The sequence below is a fragment of the Dinoponera quadriceps genome, unplaced genomic scaffold, assembly GCF_001313825.1.
Source record: "Dinoponera quadriceps isolate SergipeBrazil2010 unplaced genomic scaffold, ASM131382v1 scaffold555, whole genome shotgun sequence".
NCBI lineage: Eukaryota > Metazoa > Arthropoda > Insecta > Hymenoptera > Formicidae > Dinoponera > Dinoponera quadriceps.
The window spans coordinates 578,640-596,103 of record NW_014554717.1 but is presented as its reverse complement, the minus strand read 5'-3'; the positions used below and the strand labels follow the sequence as shown (position 1 = coordinate 596,103).

The following is a 17,464-nucleotide window of genomic DNA, read 5'->3' as shown; positions in this document are numbered from 1 at the left end:
CCCTCCCCTCCTTCGTTCCCTCTAGCTGGGTGATCAAGCAGCCGAGGCGAAAGCGCGAAGGCCCAAGAGACGAAGCGAACAGAGGTGAGAGGACGAAGATACCTATCTTCCTCTCTCCAACCCATCTCTCTCTCTCTCCCTCCTGCCCATCTTATATTTATCTTAGCGCGAGTAACGCTAACGGGAAGCCAATCTACGGACTTCCCACACTCCCGCGGTATAATGAAGGCTAATTAGGAAATTTTCCGATGGCTCCGCCGCCGCGCCACCACCGCCCCCGCGAAATTAATCGACTCCCGCACGCTCAAACCCGGATAAGCGAATCTCCGATAACACGTATTGCCGGCTGGTGATAAAGTTCGATGGGTCCGAGAACGACGCGCGTTCGTTACTTTTTCCTCGAAGCTCTTTAAATCCCATTTAACCGGGCGTTTCCCCTTTGTTCCCTAAGTTGAGTCCTCCATCGGTGGCGCCTCCGCTGCCGACGTGGATTTCCGTACGTCGCAGCGACGAAATCGAGACGCTGCAGACGCAGGGTGATATTCAATTACACGCAAATTAAATTGTCCGCTGCATCAGCGGATTATCGATCTCGGGGGTGCCGGGGATTTTGTCCGAGCTCATCGACAAGGAAGATTTCGCAAGCGTTCGAGAGCCGAGAGTTCAATCCGCGCGCGAGATGCCGCGAGCTAACGTGAAACTCGCGCGGCTCGGCTATCGGTCTCAGCGCACGAATTAGAATTTGAATGGAAGTTGCGCTCGCGGTAACGTAGCGCGCGCATAACGGACCGGGGAATTAAATTAATAACTCCGGCCGTATTGTGCGCGGCAGGGCTCGCGCGGAGGCTCCTTCTCTCACTGCCGGGAGAAAAGTCGCGTTTAATGTTTTATTTATATCCGCGTCAAATTGCTCGCGCATAATGAGCGGCGGCGGCGGCTCGCTACACCGAAACTGCGTTGCATAAACGAGTTTTTCATCGGCGAAATATAAAGTACTTAACGACAATAAAAAAACAAAGCCAGCCAGGTCCGATAGCACTCGAGATCCTATGAGAGCACGTCGTTACCCTTTCAATGCAAAAATTAACGTACCTTAACTAATGCCTATTTTTGCAGCGCGACTTTTTCTCTTCGGGAACATTTCCCGCCGCGGGGGCGGAAAAAAGAGCATTTACTGTTCCTCCCTTCCTTCTCTCTCTCTCTCTCTCTCTCTCTCGCTTTGTCGTTAAGCCGCCTGCGCGCGGCACGCGAGCCTTGCGATGAAAATTACATTATGTTCGCCGGATGACCCCGTTTGGAAAGTGGCCGCACGTGGTCGTAACGATGAGCAAAGACAGTCAATTCCTACGTCAATTAATATTGACTCTCATTTCGCGCTTAAAAAGCGATCTCACCTACGCTAACGCGCTCCGCGGTGTTTCACGTGCGAAAGGATAATATTTACAATTGCCCCCCCCCCTTCCCCCCACCTATCACCGCGTGCGGAACTTCTGGTACCTTCATCATTAATGCCTGACCCTGCTGTTAGTACTATCGCGCGCGCGCATTCTCCGTCGTAATTTCTCGCGTAATTTATTTCATCGCTGAGTACGATCGCGCGCGAGCACGACGGAAATCGGAACGAAGTTGCTTTTAATCAATGTGAATGCAGAGAGGGAAAGAGGGGGGAGGGGGGAACGAGAGAGAGAGAGAGAGAGAGAGAGAGCAGGAGATCGTCGAGGAGTTGTGAGATCAAAGGTCGAAAATAAAATCGAAGCAAGGTATAACCGGTCATGTCGGTTTGGGATTTAAGGTGCATGCACACACACACACACACACACACACACACACATCTACACACCGCACAGCACGGCACGCCGCGTCGCATCGTGTATCTCGAGTGACCCAATTTGGGAGAGTGCTCGAACGTAGCCATATAGCCGCGTGTTGGCCTACGCCTAATAAGGTATGAAGAGACGTACACGGTATACGACGAGCGAGCGAGCGAGTGAGCGGACGGCTCGCACGTGCGCGCATACCTGTCAGCACGTGTCCGTTTGCGCCTCGCACGCAGTGTACAGTATGCATAACTCGCAGTGCTGAACGCGTCTGTCCCCGTCGACGCGATGCGACGAGCTCTCGCGTCGGCTCGTCGTCGTCGTTGCCTTCATCGCCACGGCTCGTGTCGACCGCATATGCATATCCGGACTGCTCGACTAGACAGTTCGAGTAAATTAGACCATTTGGCCCGCTCCATTATTGAGGGAAACCGGCGGGAACGAAGCGAGTGCGAGCTTGTAATACGCGACCGGTGAATTCGCAACTCCGTGACTCCTCGGCTTACGTAAAGTTCGGCCGGAGTGTCGGGGGAACGGAGAGGACATGAGGGGCTTGGCCGACTCGAGAGCATCGTCGAAGCAAGATGGTCCTGCGGGGACAGTAAAGTGCGCAGCCTCCTCGAAGTTCCACGGAACACAGAGAAGGGACGTGCGAAATAATATATATATATATATATGCACGAGAATTTGCTACGTTACCAGATTTTTCCGAGTTGTTAACGTCTCAACGTTTCTGTTCATCCTGACAGTAACGTTTGAAGCCTACCAGGCCTACGCGCGTTTTCTTTCGCTTATCCCCTCTTCCACGTTTTACGCAAGACGATATACTCTATTCTTATTTGTTTATTACTTAGGAAAAATAGTTGATTTCATATATGACTACTGCTATTTACAGCCTGATTCAGATAAATGGTTTCTTGGCGGCAACCAGGCTTACAAAGACAATAAATAAAAATTGGTAATAGACGTAACCTTCGCCTAACAAGGTTGGCTCGGATCTGATCTATCCTGTTACTAACGTCACGTTTTCTCGATTATTTTTTAATTTTCTATATTATTTTTTGACAAAGTATTTGCAACAAATTAACAATGATAATAATTTGTAATTATTTGTTGACCAATTAAAGGGGAAAAACGAATAACTCTTTCTCTCTTTGATTTTTATTTAACACATTGACTGTCAACTACGAGATATCTCGGTTATTTACTTGCCCAGGACGCCAACTACGAGTTATCTCGTCGCTTCATTACTTGATTAAATCAAATTGGCTTCTTAGACCAGAATCGTGAAAAGTTCTGTGGCAGTCAACGTGTTAACACAATTTAAAAAAAAATTTTTCTCTTTTAATTTCGTTCTTACATATTATTTTATATATTTATATTATTATATTATTTTCTTGAAGAGAGAGAAAACCAGTAAGTTGAATATCTAACAGATGAATTTTAAGTTTCTATCTAAATACATACTGCAGTGAATTTTATATTTCAGATATTTTAGATATTTTGTGATATATTTTATTTACTTTTAAATATTTTCTAACTTATTACGGGAATAAAAAGTGCCCAGTCGAAAAAAGTAGATGAAAAAACTACAAAATGCTTCTAGCGGATCCAATCCGCTTTGTGGAAGGTGTAACCGCATGAACCTTGATAAACGAGAGCTAATCGTTTACGAAAGACCAAAAACATGCAAAAACCACGATTTTTGTCATTTTTCTTTACGAGACGTAGACCTAAGAAACCTATGATTGTTACCTCAGCATCAAGTTCGCGGATGTTACTCTCAGGGTTAAAAATATTTGCGCTTCGCTATTGAAGTTGTTACTTTAACTCAAACCGTACCACTGTCGCGGAGCAGTCTCGTTACTTTCCGATTGTTCCCGAGTGTGTTCAGTGTCGCGATGTTTCTCGAATATCCGCGAGTCGCTATTAAAATTGTTACGTTATCGGATCGCGCTACTACCGCGGTCGCGGAACAGCCTCGTTTCTTCGCGTTTGTTGATCAGCGCGTGTGGAATTTCCGCGATAGGCACGCTCGCAAACAACAGCCCGGCCGCGGTGCATGCGTACGTTTCGCGCCGAAGCGCGCGCGTCTCATTACCGGCGCGAAACAATTCGCGTGCGCGCACGAGGCGAGAGATAAAATCCGCAATTTTCCGCGTCGGCACAATAAGTCGCAATTTCAGCGCTTTGGAAGTTTGTTCGCTCCGCACGAAATCGTTGCCGTGGCCGTTGGCGCGGGCCAGCAGGCAGGCAAGCAGGGGGCGGGGGTGAGCTCATTTATCGTGCTATTACAATACTATCGTGATAGACGTGGAAACGGCGCCGCGAATGCGACCGCCACACCGTTCACATTGTATGAGACGAAATGACGTGCTGGTAGCGCGGTTTTACACCGAAAGCCGACGGTGCGGCAGCTCGCTTCCGGTCTGGTTTCGCGAGTCAAAGGAAGACCGGCCGGTTTCATTCGTGCCGAACCAGCCTCGTCCCCCCCTCTCCCCACCCTATCCCCCAAATACGGTCTCTGTGCGCCCCCATTCCGCGCTCCGAAACGTTAATTACAGAACGCAACGGTCGTCCTTTCGTCGTCGCTAATGAGACGACGGAGAACCCGAGACGGAGTATCAATCCTGTACTTGGAGGCGACGAGCTAGGTGGTGACGAGCGATCCTGTGAACGCGAGATCACCGATACGATTTCTGAATCGATAAGGTGATCGGGTGAACAGGAGATACCAGCCGAGAACTAGTATTAACTGTGCTAAGGTATCGAGGTCCTCGGTAAGGAGAACACGTCTACTGTGCTCGATCATTTTCCAGCTCGAGACAAATCGTCAATCGTGAGCAGAGCGAGGTAACGATCTAAACTCGGCGACGGTGCACGAAGTAACGGTGCGAGTCGGCGAAGATTGAGCGAGCGACGCGTGATTCGCGAGATCCGTTTCGAGCTACTTAACTCCGATCGAGCCACAAGACGGCGAGCCACCTAATTTCATATACAAGGAGCATCGGGAACGAAGACTCCTCTGGATTTATAGTCGCGGCTCTTAGGAAACAAGCGCTGAATACGGCCGTATGCAATCCCTTTTCCGGCGTGGAGAGAGGCCCCCTGCGGGGCCCCCCCGCAAGCTACTCGCTCGCGAGTACCTTATTCGACAGTATTCCGCCGGGGGGAGGGGGCGGAAGGAGCGAGTTACTTCCATGCGCGCCTTTAAACTCCCTCGCGCTAAATAAAGTCGAGGGACGTTTAATTTACATACATTTAACTCCCCCTTGGCTCCTTCCCTCCCTGTCTGCCCGGTCTTCCTCGATCCACCGTCGGCAACGGCGTTCTCCTCGTGCGGTCTGATCCACAGTATCTCGCGGTCATCCCCACCAACGACGACGACAACCCTCCCAACCCTGGTCCAGCAACCCGGGCTACGCGTCTGTTCCCTTCTCTCGCTCGCTCGCTCACCCCCTCGAACCCTTTCACCGCCCTCTCCCTCTTTCTCTCTTCCACCCTCGCGATCATTTCTCTCGTCGCCCCGACCCTGTTTCCCGTCTCTCTTCGTCCCCCCGCATCGCCCGTCGCAGTCTCTCCTCTCGGTCTCTCTCTCCCTCCTTCTCTCTCTCTCTCTCTCATTCTCTCCCTCTAACCCGAAAACTCGCTGACCCAATTTCCACAAAACTGCATTGCGTGTCCTACCTGCAGACGGTTGCACCTACAGCGCGCATTCGAAACTGCCGCACGCTGCCCTCTTCTTCCCTTCTGCCTCTCCCCCCTTCTCACCCTGCGACCGATGTAGCCGATATATCGCCCCCGCGCGTGCATGGACGCGACCCTCGACTCCTTTCGCCTCGCGGACACGGCGAAAAAATCTGCCATTCCGACCATCGCGTTTCGTGCCTACGCTCGAACAGCGCCAACGGACGGGTATAATGGCAAAAAAACGTGGGGAAGGTTAGCGGCACACGCGACGTGACGCGACACGGCGAGTAGGAATGTCATGAGGAAAAAAAACGCGGACTAATGGAAGACAAAAAGTGCGTTAAGTGTCGCGCGCAAAGAAAATTAAGTTTTTCATCCGTCCTACTTCTTATATATCGTTTCATTTCGACGAAAATAATAAAAAAAAAAGCAGAAGGAAACTGAAGAAAAGCACACATCACAGGCAGAGGGAATATGCTGACGATCCAGCTCGCACATCGTACCGTGTATACTGATATAACACGTACGTGTACAGGCTGCTACGTATCCCCGAACACGAGCGACTCGAGCTCGTAATTGTCCAACGCTCCGACGTTGCCGGTCTGTATCAGCCGTTTGACGCAAATACTTATTCGACGGTGATAAATTTCATCACCGCCGATACGATATTTCTCCTCTCGGTCTTTCATCGCGACGCGGTTAATTAATTACGTGTATTTTTATGGACGAAATGACACATCAATAATAGCGATCCGCCTGTTTTCCCTAAGTCTCATATGGGTAATTAAATATATTCCAGAATATAATCGCATGAGAGAGAAGTGCTCAAATTATTAAGTGTTAATCGTTTGGATAACACGAATAATCCGGATTTGGTTAACAGAGATAATCATTATTTCACACACACACACTCATGATTTAAGGGCGTTCAAATATTCGACCGTTCAATTTCGAAAGCAGCACACAATATCGGTAGCTTTTTTCGTTAGAAACCAATGCGATTTGCAGCTACGCATGCACTACATTACATAATAATGCTTTGTGAGCATTGAAATTCCACTCTCACCATTTCCTGTGTGAACTCACCGCGATGTTCAGCCAGGTCCAATCACCGATGAAGCCCGCTGCTGCAACCCGGACCGCGTCGCTTTGTATCCGGAACTTCTCCGGGTGTCCAGTCTGCGACGTCCCACGTTGATTGCACTTCATCACACTTCATTTCACACTCACGTCGCGATTAATGCTTATATTTTAACGGGGTGTAACGAATATCTCCAACGGCATCAATGAAAAGTTCCGACGTGTTCCGACGCGAAATCTGCGAACTCGATTAACAAGAGACGGAGACGGAATTTGCGAATTTACTGTGAGCGCATATCTATCGCGATACGATACTTTCTGACATCACAGGAATATCCTCGCGAATATACTCATAAATCGCGAATCACGTGTGAAAATATCGCGAACTGAATTCGCTTCGGCGAATTCGTGATGTCATCTTAATTCGAAGTTTGCGAATTTACTAAACGCATATTTATTGCGATACGATTAATTTCTGTATTTAAAAAATTCACTCGCGAGTCGTGGAGTGCGAGTAAAAATATCGCGAACTGAAAATACGCTTCAGCGAATTCGTGACGTTTCATGTCATTTTAATATACTTGCGGCATGAATTGTACGGTAAAAAACCGATAATGAAAGATATTAATTAAAATCTACGAACAATGTAACCACGACGTGAATATGTATGCAAAAAATCAGCAGTTAAATGTCGATCGCAAAATCTATCAATGTAGCACGGACGAAGTAATAAAGAATGAAATGAAATTTTCACGCGCAATAGCTTCGTGTTACTTTGTTAAAGATTACCTTCGCGACATCTCGCAGAGAATTGTATTTAACGGGATATATCTTTATCTAAAAAACATAATCGCGGTGCAAATAAATTGTTACATGTATAAATTATTATCCGCAACGATCGCGGAATCCAAATTCACGCAAGCGAGGTAAACCTCGTGCTCAGCATGCGATGGCGCAATTTTAATGCGCGTTATATACTATTACAAAATAATTACGGAGTCGCATTAAATGAATAATATTGTAGAATAATGATGAAGTTCAAATTAAAAATAAAAGTAAAACGGTTATAATGTACATATTGCTTACGTAAATATTACTTTACTAAAATATTACTAAAAATTGTAAAAGAATTATTCGATATTTCAAACATAAAAGATAATGTAAACACTCGAAGGAACGACCCCTTAATTGTGTTTCGAGCAGTGTATTTCTTTTAAAGCTATGTATACACAACGCATACATATAAAAATCCAACATGCAAAAAAACTGTAAGCAAATCACACAATTGCAACGAAATTCTATGAATTCCTGTCCCTTACAAACTCCCCCCCCCCCCACCTTTATTTTGATGTTCGCTCACCGAAGTGTCTCGAAGTCAAGATCGGCTGCGTTCCGCTACTATCGAATCTGTAACAAAAATGAATAGACTCGTTGATAAGATTTAAGGATTCCAATTAACGAACAAGTGCGCTAGCACGTAGATGCTGGCAGGTTAACGCTTGCGATCGTAATTCAAGTCACACTGACAACTATATCTCAGCTTTAGATCGCAAAGGGTTAAGTGGAGGAGGACGCGGCACTCCGTAAGCGTACCTTCGAACCGACCCTGCCTGGCCCGAACCGGATCCTCCGGTACGGCATCAGCGCCCACCGGAACTGCAACTACCTCCATGGTGTAACCGCAATCTCCGTCAGATCTGAAACGAAAAGTAGTTTTTCTAATTAATTACGAGAGAGCAAGAGAGAGAGGTTATTCGGTCTCAACGAATCAAGAATACGAAGGTATTTTTGATACGAAGGTATCGAGGAAACGAGGTTACATTGTGTATTCTCTTTGGAATTCGACAAAACTGAAGCGAGATGTAGTTACCCTTTAAATTTCAAGATGCTCACACAGCAATGATCGCAGCATCACTGTTACGCGCACGAAGTATCGTAATAAGTCTTACACACGTCCTAATCGCGGAAGAGTCGAATATATCGTTCGACATAACCTGCGTTCGCTTCCGCGTCTGAGACTGTAGGTCTGTTCGTTTTCGCTACACCGCTGAACTAGTGCAATAAGTTGAAGCGAGACAAGTATATGTTTTCTCACTCCAACTTACTGCACTAGTTCAGCGGTACAGTGAAAACGAACAGACCTTGTGTGATAAGAAATACGTCATCTGTCCGCGAGTGTGTTGTTTTGACCGATGCGCGCGCGATCTGTGACACCACTCTCGGCGCGCCGAGCCTTACAATTGAGTAGCCTTACACACGTATGTATTTAATTATCCGACTCGTATGTAATACAACGGTAATGTTATACACAATATTATAATGTTTAGTTATTTAATACGCGTTCCGATAGCTGTTATTGACTATCCTATACATCGTATAGCTACTGATTATAGAGATATATAATTACAACAATATAATTTTAATATTTAATAATTATATATAAATCAATTAAAATTAATTTAATACGCGACAATTTATTAGAGCTATTCAGCATTATTTTTCCAAACAAGATATTATGAAGCAATAAATAAACCTGACAATCTCACGTCTCTAGCGAATTATAATACTATAAATGTGAGATAAATACATGTAACACATATTTGATATATGACGATATATAACGATAATCGAAGTCGAAATTTGACATCTACATCGATTTTGCAGATTCTTTTGACATCTGTTTAGCTATTGTAGCGAATCTAAATTTATCGGTGCATAGCATTATTGAACACGTAACTGCTATCTTTATCGAAAAGTTTCGATTTGAAAATGTATTAAAAACAACTTTCGTTACGGTTCTTCCCCGAAAGTTTTACGAAGATAACAAAGTTGAAGGTGGAGGATATAACACAATACACACTGAAAAAAATTGCTACGTTCAAATAAATATTTGCTAAGGAATATTGGAGTAGTTGATTTTATTGGGATTAAGTAAATATTACTTGAATATGGTATATTGAAAGGGAAAAAGTGCTACATTCAAATAACATTTACTTAATCCAAATAAAATAAATTACTCCAATACTCCTTGGCAAATATTTACTTGATTAGCAATTTTTTTTCAATGCACACAAGAAATTAAAAATCCACGACGTGCCATCGAAGCGTCGTCGGCGGCTATATCTATCGAGTTCATCCATCTATCGGGGAACCGCCGAGATCGCGAACGCGAAATCGCAGGAAATCCGGATCGGAAATCAAGACAGAAGCGAGTGACGATCGAGCGGTCCGCCGATGAACGAACCGTAATTATTGCCATGGATCGCAACTGCGATTAAGTCCGGTTCGCGGCGATTTTTCATCGCGCTCTTCCGATTTTCCGCGATCGAGCGACGAGGCGGACGCGACGCGGCTTGAACGAACACACGGAAAGATATAAACGCGCGAAGCGAACAGGGGGAAAAATATCAAGGAAAATGGACACGAGCGACTCGACTAAAATCCACGGTGGGAAACGATTACGGTTCGCGCGCGTCCGCCGCACGAGCAACCGCTAATTTCAGCGTCGTTTCGGAAGGCGTTCCGCGATTATTACCGAGTAAACCCGCCGCGTAAACGTAAAGGGGGACGACGTGAACAGTACTAATATCACAAAAGTAACCTCGCGCCGAGAAAACGTTACAATCTATGCGTCAGCGGCGAGCGAAGCCGATAATTCGAGTCTCGCTCCGGATGGTGGTCCGCGCGCGTGTTACCAAGTGAACGCGATTCGGGGTCAAAGTGTCATGAAAGGTTAACCGTGGTTGAACCGTGTTCGCGTTAAGTTAGGCTTCAGTTTCGCCCGGTGTATCGCGAGGCACCGGCCAGTTTAATGATCCTGCTAACTCGGGCTCGGGCTCTTTCCATTATTAGTTCGGCTCGGTGGGTAAACTCTCCACCTGTCTTCGTGTCCCGGCTATTGCCACCGATGTGCCAACAGTTATATCGTTTTGATAAGATCGCCCACCTGGCGCGACCGCGAGACGCGTAAACGCGATTACGTTTGACGCTCGCACACCCTCCGTTCCAACCCGTGCCGTCCGCCGTCGTGACGTCAATTCCGTGACCTGGGACACGGTCTGTCATTGATGGTTTTTCATGGAACCGAGAGAGAGAGAGAGAGAGGGAGGGGGGAGAGGAACGGAAAGAGAGGGGTTGAATGACCCGATCTCCTGTTGGCCCCGTTGCATCGCGACACGCGTAATCAATTATTTGCCTCTTGATATCGCACGACCGCTGCGAATATGCGTCCGATCGATGGAAGTACTTGGGATATCGGTCGCGTTTGTTCGGTACGCGTGTCCCGGCAGGGACGAACTTTTTATTATAATTGGCGTAACTCTCTCTCTCTCTCTCTCTATCTCTCTCTCTCTCTCTATCTCTCTCGCAAAAAACCGGGTCTCGCCGTGTGACGCAAGTGCGCGCGCGCGAGAGCGGATATTTTACCGCTCGACGTCAGATTTTCCGAGGCGACGGTATTAGCGATCCCCCCCGCCCGAGGTCGTCTATTTTTATGGCAAATAAAAATATTTTATTAAAGCGAACGGAAGTACCCGCGCTGGGTAACGGAAGCGCGATGCATGGCGCCCTCGGTTATGAAACTTTCATATCCCGCGACCGTACGAACGCCGGTAATGCAGAGTTAAAGGCAACGTAGATCCTGAGTAGGTCGAAAGGCGCGGTTTATCTGTCCTTAGAGAGCGATGCGGTTTCTTTTAGATTACGAGTACTTTACGTATTGTACGTGTATATGTTGACGATTGTAAAGTTCCGGGGAACGTCCCTCGCGAATGTACGAGATAAAAACGCGCGTCTCTTTTATTCGTAAGGCGAGATATAATATTCGGGGTTATCGTCCGGATGACTCGATTAGCTACGACAATTTTTAATCGATAATAAAATATATCGTTAATATTCTCTTCCTCCTCAGAACTGCTATGTGAACTAAATTCTCTGTGATCTCCTATATTCTCTCTCTCTCTCTCTCTCTCTCTTTCTCTCTCTTTCCTTTTTGTTTCTTCGATGCAAATGTGTATTTGTTTAATTAAAAAGGAAAGTAGATGTTACTAGAATCTCGTTCGATCAATTAAGAAGCTTACGCTGTTGCGTGTGCATCTACAGTAGAGATTTTCCGGCTTTCGAAAGGGACTCTTCGCACAGCCACCGGCAGGCTGAAACTACCCCTAGCCAAATACTATGTACGACGGATAAGGGAGGGATGAAGGAGCGAACAACAACACTACGACGACTCTCGAGAATAACAGCGGCAGCGTTGTCCGTGGTTGAAATCCTCTTTCCTTTAGAGAGAAGAGTAAATATTACCGTGGAGCTCGTACGATAGTTCCGTAAATAAAGGGCAGTCGTGTACGTCACGGGCATAATGCGATTCGATCGTATTACCGCCCTTGCGGATTTACGGCGTTCGATTTGGAGCGACGTGTTTTTCGATAATCTCCGCCGAAAAGATTAGGCGCGAATTTATTATCAGCTGAACGTAGCACGCGTATACAGTAGGAAGTATCACGAGAGAGAGAGAGAGAGAGAAAGGGAGAACGACGAAGTTCGGTCGATGAAACGTGCGATGAAAGATTGGATAACTTCAACTTTCCGCTTTACACACCCTCTTTGAGTGCAGACTTACGATCTCGCGGATACACGCGTATACCGAGAACACAGAAAGCGTGTACAGAAATACGGTATCTTCGTGTATAAATAACGCAGCACCTTCGTGAACAAAGCACCGGCGAGTTAACGCGAGGGATTACAACGCTAACGGACGTTAATTATAATCGGGTCTTTTAGATCGGGCGATAACGATTATCTACGCGGGATCCCCGCGAGGTGGGCCGTGTATTACGCAAAGTTTATCACGGGTCAAACTGAAATGAACGTGCCAGCTACACGTGTCGGGTTAACCATTAATCCAGGCTTACTCATACACAATTCAAATGCAACCCGAAGCCACGGCGATCCGGGCTCGCCGTCCTCTAATTTAAGCCACATCACAAGAGCGGCGCACGTTGATTAGCCTAGGCAAATGATTGGTGATACGTACCTGGCCGGCAATCTCGTCGGTAAGCATAGCTTATTTACACGGCGAGCGCGGCACCGTGTTTGCATTTCGGTAGTAAGAAGCTGCGGATCCCATTACGCGGCTACTACTACATAACTCGTTACATAAATATACAAGATATGTATTTTGAACATTCGCGCCGGTCGCGCTTTTATCGCGTTTTAATTTGCGCCGTTCCGCTGATATTGCGCAAACGCTTTTGTGTAAATCGCAAATTAAAATGTAACACCAGTTAAAACCCTTCTCTCTTTCCGTCTTTTTATATTATATCCTACGAAGTATCTATACTGCGTTCAGGTTAATATATCATTGTATTATTGACTCGGGAATTATATATATATATATATATATATGTTTTTCGGTACGATTCGTAAGGTTCTATTGGAAATCGTGCTCACTTCCTGGGGAATCTCCGGGGAGCGAGAAATTCACTGTTCATCAATTTCTCCGAGATTGCACTCCAATTAACAGATCGGTCGAGCATCGGATGCACGCCACTGGAAATAGTCGAGACGCGGAGAGAATTAATTGAAAATAAAAGTGGAAGAAGTGGATACTCGTGTAATCTGTCGATCGAGAAGTAAAAGCGCGAGTTACGCGCCAACAAGTGTCGCGCATCCGTTAAGACGCGAACACGGTGGATTGATCGTCGGCCGTCAACGGTTTCATGGTCCTCTATTGTACGGCGAAATTTATGGGGCATTTTTCGCATTTTCGCCAGCTCCACCCGCGCTTTCTTCCTTATCTATTCCCTGGCGTGAAGCGCGGAACGCGGTGACTTAGGTGATATAAGGAGGACGCGCGATCCAACGAAACGTTCAAGGAGACAGAGCGTCGTAAAGCTCCCGGTTCCTCGTCCGGAGTATCGCGAAAGTCATTCGAGTTTATGGAATGCATCCGGCGGATGCATACGAGCGGAAGAAAATGGAGAAATAGTCGAAGCCGTGAGACATCGGTGAATTAAAAATTGGTGCTCGGAAGGCAATTGGAAATCCGTGAAAGCGAATATTTGCTTCCGATGTTGACGAAGGGCAGTTTGGGAGCAGTTTTTCAACTCGCTCTTTTTCACTCCCGCTTGATGTTACTAAATAAGAAATGTAATGTACATTTCTTCGAGTTAAATTACAAGATCAAAATAGGGAGGAATTGGGTGAGAAAATGTTGAAAGATTTTATGGATTTGTTGAAAAAATTTGCATCTACCCTTTTCAATTCACCGAATTCTCGTGGTTATAATTACTTACGAAGAGAACGTGGAAAGCAAGTGCCACTTGCTATTAATGACACGTTCTGTTCTGCCTTGGCAATATCGCAAAGACCTTGCGCTCGCAATTAAACCTCGGCGACGTAGTAAATCGCGTATAATCGTGAGACATCTCTCTATTCCCCTCCCTCCCCCTACCCAGACAGGTGAGCATCTAGGTCAGGACGTAAAGTTTAAGGGTTACTACTGAAATTTGCATATCGCTCGGGTCCGAAGCGCGAGACCCTCATCTTCCCTAGAAAGCCGCATACGTGCGCACGCACGCATACAAATGTACCTGTTTGTACCTATACATTCACACTTGCAAACGTGAATTTAAAAACGTATCGTCGTGAGATACGCGAACGTATCTCGCAATCGTGATACTTTGTTCAAAGGCCTGGCCCACTGCTTAGTAATTCCTTGATTTCTTCATTGTTTATTTCGACTCGTAGCTGTCAGTAGCTGACAGAAATGTCAGTTTCTTGTCAACGAATTTTAGTCTGGTGCTTATTTAGTCACATGAACTAAAATTTTCTTCCGTATAATAGCGACCAGTTAAATAACGTGCGTGTAATATACGTTTGTAATGTTCTATTTTCCGAAAAAAGTAACATTACTTTTCAGTATTCCAAAATATTTGTCCGAATAACAATTGGTTGGCCGATCGTTGCCGGACGTTGGCCAAACGTTGAACAACGGTTAGCCAATCGATTTGTGTTGCTCGGGTATATATATGTAGGCCTTATTATCGATACTGTTCGCGCTACCGATACAGGCGTTCTAGGTTACCGGCCAACCTAGTCGCTCGGCCTACGAGAGGGCCCTGCGATAGAGATAGACTAATGGCGGACAACGATTGTAAGAAACACGCAGACTGTAAATAGCGGAAAAATAAAGTTTGATTTACATTAACAGAGAAGCAGACTGCGAGTCAATATTCGAAATTGTGAGTCTTCCTGTTTAGGAAAAGCAGGCCCACATATATGTATATGTGTGTGTGTGTGTGTGTGTGTGTGTATGTGAATATCAAGCGAAATTACATCGAATCGACGTCGATTTGACGTAAAATCGATATTCATTTCTAGCTGGATATTTGTAAATTAAGCCACTTTGGACAAAAAGGTTCTTTAACATTTTGCAAATAACGTGCAAATTTTTGAATTATAAATTAAAGTATCCTCTATACAGGACTACTTTTCATAATTAATAACTTGCGTGTTGTTTGCAAAGTGATAGAAGACTTTTCTACTCAGTTTAACCCGTGCTACCTTCACACGAGCGATTAAAAGTTTCGGACACCCTGTATGGAAATCACAGGTGCATCATCTGTTGTAATGTTGTTATCGATACTTACCAAATTTGCCTTCGGCACATCGAGAGCGTGACATTGTATTTCACATGACGAATATTCAGACGCCACAATATATCTCGGAAGAACTCCATATTATTAATAACATAAGACAACGAATGCACGCCATTATGTCGGCTCTTTCAACTACTTATTTCGCGAGGTGTTCGCTTTCGGCGGCTATTTGATGATATTTCGCCACGACAAACGCACGAAGCTCACTTTCGGCACTCCCGATGATATTTCGTACACGAGGCTCTACTTCGAGGCGGTTCGAAGGCGTAAAATACAGCCATTTGAACTTCCAACTGCCATTATATGGCAAATGTGCGATATTACATTCGGCACTCCCGACGCACTGTTCTGCGAGTGTTACTTTCCGACGGCTATTTAACGATATTTTGTTACGACAAACGCACGAAACTTATTTTCGACACTCTCAGTAGTGATTCGCGCGCGAAACTCACCTTCGTCGAGACGAAATCGCGAAAATTACGAAGCAGCTTCTCGAACCCAAACTTCGTCGTCGCGACTTATTCTCGAACTGAACATATGCACGTATCGCAACGATTGAGATTCTCGAAGTATCAACCGCCAATACAGCGCGCGCACTACAAACCCCAATTACAACGATTTGCTCATTTGTTAAAAATGTAATAAGCTAAGTCGCATAGTTTCAAGTAACTAATGATAATGATATTTCACATACAAGGCTTACATTAGTACCTTAATTTACTACTTATTTTAGAATTATTCTGATATTCTTTATATATTTGTACATATATTTTCCATGCAATTATATCCTTTACTTTATGTATATATAATAATAAATTTGTTTTTTAGCTGCACTTTATTAGTAATATTATATATTATTGCATTCTGTAATTACTTATAAATTGGAATGTACATATTGTCGAAATTTAGCAAAGAGCAAGAAGGCAAGAAGAGGTAAGAAGGAAAAAGAACTGTGTGGAAAGTACAAAAAGTGCAACTGAAGAGCACATATTTTATAATATATTCCCTTATTTTAATACCTTTCGGTCCTCACGTAACAAACATCAGATGTGGCGCGTTATATTTCTAGCGAAAAAGTCGACGAAAATATGACTAGATTTGTTAGATTAAGTATTAATCGTAACCAGTTGACGAAATAGTAAATATGCCAAGTTATTAAATATTTTTCCATAATTAAGTTTCTCATTTATCGTTAAATCTTATCAAGATTTTGGCATGCCTTTTATACTGTCCTTTACAGAAACTGAAAAGTTTTTAAATAAAATGACGTGGAAAACAGATACGAATATGTGGCTATCACACGCATACATGCGATTTTTATTGGGTTAATATCAGAGTTTCCTGAATTGCTGTAAATTTTTAGTGCTTGTTCTTGTAATTTCCTTCTTCCTTGTAATATTCTCTATAGAAATGGCAAATTGAAAATAGTCTCAATTATATGATCTCAATGATTTAAGATAAATATATTTATAAAAAAAAAAGAGCTTGTTCTTTGTGTCTCTCGTATTATAATTATCGCGATCAGTGCGCTATTTTTATAATCTCTGTTTCATTTCAGATAAGCTATCGTACAGACTTTTGTGAGAACCCTTATGGGTAAAACTATAAATCCTTGAGGTAGAAGCTTTTGATGCCATTGAATACGTGAAGGCTAAAATTAAAGACAAGGAGAGAATTCCACTTGAACTCAGCGACTCATTTTTGCTGGGAAGTAGTTGGAAGATATTGAATGTACTCTCTCTGATTATGATATCCAAAAAGGTACGACTATGTATAACTTACTTACAGAATTTATATAAGATGATATAATATCACAGAAACTACCTGCCAGATTTTACACATAATTACCTGAAAACTCTGTTATAAAATAGATATGACAGACAAGCTATATGTTAATAATTTTTTAATAGAATCCACCTTCATCTCGTACTTCGCCTTCGAGAAGGTTTAATTGAGCCAATGCTACGTATACTCGCACAAATATAATACAACTGTGGCAAAATGATCTGTCGTGTTATGCTCGCCTTAACCCATTTGCGACCAATTGCCGAAAGAAGTGCGGACATACAAATAACATTCGTCCAAAGAAGTTGAAATAAATTATTATTATTATTACAGAAGAGATTTTATATTGTTTCACTAAATAAAGGAAATGAAACTGATGTAACTGACTTAATTCATGTATGTCCTACTAAGTTTTGTAAGTTAGATAACCAC

General features: G+C 44.4%; 2 long non-coding RNA genes across 3 annotated transcripts in view; one reads left to right on the top strand and one right to left on the bottom strand.

Moving 5' to 3' along the window:
* The window catches only part of LOC106741129, a 25,730-nt gene extending 8,321 nt beyond the window's left edge, over nucleotides 1–17,409 (top strand). The window contains exons 2-3 of the long non-coding RNA XR_001374152.1: nucleotides 16,806–17,008; nucleotides 17,158–17,409. This is a non-coding gene — a long non-coding RNA (uncharacterized LOC106741129). The remainder of the gene's footprint in view (nucleotides 1–16,805; nucleotides 17,009–17,157) is intronic.
* LOC106741131 lies at nucleotides 7,722–15,987 on the bottom strand. 2 transcript variants are annotated; one of them, XR_001374154.1, is made up of 3 exons: nucleotides 15,239–15,987; nucleotides 8,181–8,284; nucleotides 7,722–7,994 (listed from the first exon to the last, which is right to left on the bottom strand). It is a non-coding gene; the product is annotated as an uncharacterized LOC106741131 (long non-coding RNA). The 2 variants fall into 2 exon arrangements; XR_001374153.1 differs by lacking the exon at nucleotides 15,239–15,987 and adding an exon at nucleotides 8,458–8,608 and having other exon boundaries at nucleotides 7,730–7,994.
* Nucleotides 17,410–17,464: the final 55 nt, after the last annotated feature.